Consider the following 4,197-nt stretch of genomic DNA (forward strand, 5'->3'; position numbering starts at 1 on the left):
CGCTAGTGTTGAAGAATATGTAAATACTTTAAATCGATTTTTTTACTAATAATTCGGGAACACCCAATTAATTTTTACAAGATAACTTAAAATTGTTCACTTTACCCTATCCATTTTAATAAACTTATATCGGTGATCTAATTTTTACAACAATATTTTACTTGTATCACCCAGGTCTAAAATACTAACTAGATTAATTTAATACATTGCCACAATCCCAATTAACAATCAGCAGTCTTGGTACTTTTTATTGCATGGTAAATTTAATTATTTAGTTAACTCTACTTAATGATTTTTTAATAATCGATTACTATATGTGTTTAACAGATGTATTGCCACGAAAAAATTAAGGAAACAAAAATTACACCAAAAAGTAACGACAAAAAAGACATGAAAATATTATCCTAGCTAAATCCGTTTTGTTGATCTGGAACTGTATGTGTTGGTCTTGTTGCTTGCACGAATCTGATCAAACCTAAAATTAAGGTTTTAAAGTTAATGCTTAGTAATAATTCAGGTCTTAATGAGGTTTATTGAAAAAATTGCTCAAAAATTATTTTTGGATGAAGGACCTGGATACACAAAAAGACCTCTCGGTCATCGAGTTGCATACCCAACTTTAATCAAATTTATAATGAGCTAAAAAATTATAAAAAAACTTAACAGTTAAAATCAAACTCTAAAACAAAAACTTTTTAAAATGAGACTATTAAAATTTAAAACATCAACTATTTTTTATGAACAAAAATATCAATAAAAAAAAAATTATATAATAGTATCTAACATCATACACACATAAAATCTATATTGAACTTTACGTTAAAAGGTAAAGTTTTAACATGAAATGTTTTTAAGTTTAAAATTTATCAATAATTTAATCTTTTACATGTCTTAAAAAAAAAAATTATAAATATTTAAATTTTAAAAAGTATGTTTAAGAATTTGGACTCTACTATTCAACTTATTAAAATAAGTAAGAATAAAAATGAGCTATAACATGAAGAAAATAAAATTACAATGTTCAAAAAAAAAGCAAAACAAAGCTGTTACTAATAAAAACAAGTAATTTTTTAAACTAAATAAAATGTTTATGATTTCAAAAAAAAACAAGTAAATTAATGAAAATTAATTAAATTTACATATTAATAATTAGATTTTTCTCAAGAGTTATTAAGCACCTATAAAAATGAATAAATCATTTTTGTAAAATTTTACACTTTAATCAATATTAGTAGAATTGACTTTTAATTTTTTTTAGTGTAATATAAGAGACTAAAATACCAAGAGACCTATTATTCTAAAACTATCTTACCATAATGAGCTGTTTATTGGAACTGCTACTGGGTTGTGGTTTAACTTGTCAAGTAAGTTCTTCAATTGAGGTATAATGTCTCAGCATAAGTATCTTTTAAAAAGTTACTTTGCCAAAGTTTTCCAACCTTTAAAATAGCATAAGAGTTATCCAAAGTAGTTTGAGTGTGTGAAAATTTTATCAAAAAACTAATGTCATTACTGACTTCTAATCTAGTTTAATCATTATTAAAAAAAAACTTTATAGCTTTAAAAAAATTGTGCTGATTTAAATTACAAAACTTTTTATATCTATAAAAAATATAAATAATCATCTCAAGTAAAACATTTGGTTTAAGATAAGTATTATACAGTAAATTTGATACCTTACTGTAAATATTTAAAATTATTTTTGTGTTATATTTTTTTTAGCTTAGTTTAATAAGAGTTATATTTAAAGTCAGAGTTATAGTAAGTAAAAGTTGTAAAATGCAAGAAAAAACTCAAAAAGACAATCAATAATTCGCTAAGTAAAGAATTTAATTATATTAAGACCAAAGTTGCTTCTCTTTGAAACAAAAAACATTTTTTATTATGTCAAACATTTAAAGTAGATACTGTTGAATAAGCTTGACAGGATTGTAATCCTTTGGGTTAAAACTGATTTGACAGATCAAGACTGTCCTGAATGACTTTAAACTGAACTGTAGTCATCTAAGTTTTTTTCATTTTTTTATTTTCAAAGGCAAGAAAAACATATATCTTCAGCAAAAAATACTAAAAGTTACAAAATAATTTAATGGGACTATATTAACTATATCTCATTCAAAATGTAGGAAAAAAATGCCTGAAATCTTAAAACTATACTGAGATAAAAAAAACTATCTTGAGTCAGCCTGGGTTTAAAAAACAAATTCAAAATTTTCTAAGTTATCTTATGTCATACTGAGATTTTCAAAATTTTTAAATCATCCAGGATTATTCTGATTGTGTGGCAAACTTTTTGATAACATGAAATATCAAATTTATAACAAACATACATTTTTAAACTATAGTTTTAAGGTAAAAAGGGTTGTTAATCAAAAATCAAAACCAAGCTCAAGCTCAGGAAAAGCATTCTAACCTAAAATGGGTATTTTTTTAAATCCTTACTAGTCTGAGTTTTGATAAAGTATCATAATACCTTTAAACTGTCTATATTTTTGCATTTACATAATAAAAATACTGAAAAAGATATCAATTAACAGTAAGTTTTCTTTCAAAATATTCAAATTAAGTAAAACAACTGAGGAACTGTACATCATTTTAAAACATTTAAAAAAAAACTATTTTCAAATAAGCACAACTAAAACAGAAAAAAAAAAAGCTTAACATTTCACAAATAATAAATTTTTGGTTTTTAATATAAAACTATAAGTTATTTTTAAATTCTAAACAAAATTGTTTAGTCTTTTTTTAAATTTTTGGTAGGCATAAAGAAAGATTTACATCTTAAAAACACATACTATAACTCTTCTAACAAAATTATTAAATTACTGCTTAGTATAATTCATAAATTTAAGATCAAGTATTAGCACTGTTGTTACTCTTTGAGTTAAAAAATTATCCTGACTCTTAAACTTTGAAATTTTTATAAAACATCATATATAAATATTCAATATAAATAAAGTTTAAAAAACAACTCAGGTTATTCATCAAAATTGGAATTAAAAAAAAAAAATTTGAAACTACAACAAAGAAATTTCATTTAATGAAATAGAAAATATTGGAACAAGATTCAAAAAACAAATTATCCTGAGAATTGTAAAATATTTATACTGTCCTGAGTTGCACTAAGTGTAGGACTCTGTAATAGTTACAATAAAACTAGCCTTGGTCATTTTTAGTTTAATAAAGAAAAGAGAAAACCAAAGCTCAAAAGTAGCAGTATACTTAAATTAATATTTTGATAAATGACTAAATAAATTTTTTATATTTCAAAAATAAAAATCATACATACATTCAAAGATTCTACACAAGTCCAAAACTAGACTAACTTTTGCAAGAAAAATAACATGCTTAATAAGACTTTATTTCTAATAAAAAAAAACATTTAGGCTGAGTGTGTGGCAACCTTGAATCATACAACAGATACAACATATTTTGTTAAACCAACAGATCAAAATAGCTAGTAAATAAAATAATTAAGAGAATAATTTTTTTAACTTTTAAAGTCAATAAATTAAGTAACAAGTAGTTTAATAAAAAGCATACCTAGCTAGCCTGAGTTTAAGAAAAAAAAAAGAAAAGTTCTAGCCATCTTGAGATTTTCAAAAACTTTTATAAAATTTAAACTATCCTCAGTGTGTGGCAACTCAATGTCAATTTAGCCTATATTTTCTTTTAAACTTTATATGTACTATTCAATTATGGATAGGTTAATTAATTAATTAATAAAATAAATTCAAAGGTATGATATTTACTTAACTTGTGTTATTCAAAACTTAAATCTGTTACTTAAAACTTGTTCATTACTACTTTTATGAATCTATTTAGAAATTTTTTTTAATATACTTTAACTGTTTTTATCTTTTTTAAGTATTTTTATTGAACATAAATTCTTTAATTTTCCTTTAAATATAAAAATATTATAATTATCATGTGAATATTTTTAAAGGAATTATTGTTTAGTTTTTAAAGTAGGTAGTATTAATAATTTATAAAAGAAACTTTCTTCACTAAGCAAAATACTGTAATCTACTAATACTGTAAGTAAAAAGAAAAATACTAACCTTTTAATATATTCATGATCTTAGCTGGATGAAAGCTTCCTCCACATCAGCCAACTGATTTCACAAGATCTTCGAGTTTTCTCTCTATTCTTTCAGATGCAAACTGCTTCCTCAATGTTGATATAAAGAATGTTAT

General features: G+C 23.1%; 1 long non-coding RNA gene across 1 annotated transcript; it reads right to left on the reverse strand.

Annotated features, from left to right (window-relative positions):
* Positions 1-315: 315 nt before the first annotated feature.
* Positions 316-4,197, reverse strand: LOC145835098 (uncharacterized). The gene is made up of 3 exons (XR_014369824.1): positions 4,062-4,197; positions 1,313-1,439; positions 316-475 (listed from the first exon to the last, which is right to left on the reverse strand). It is a non-coding gene; the product is annotated as an uncharacterized LOC145835098 (long non-coding RNA).

The sequence above is a fragment of the Thalia democratica genome, chromosome 4 (assembly GCF_965202585.1).
Source record: "Thalia democratica chromosome 4, ktThaDemo2.hap1.1, whole genome shotgun sequence".
In the NCBI taxonomy this organism is placed as follows: Eukaryota; Metazoa; Chordata; class Thaliacea; order Salpida; family Salpidae; genus Thalia; species Thalia democratica.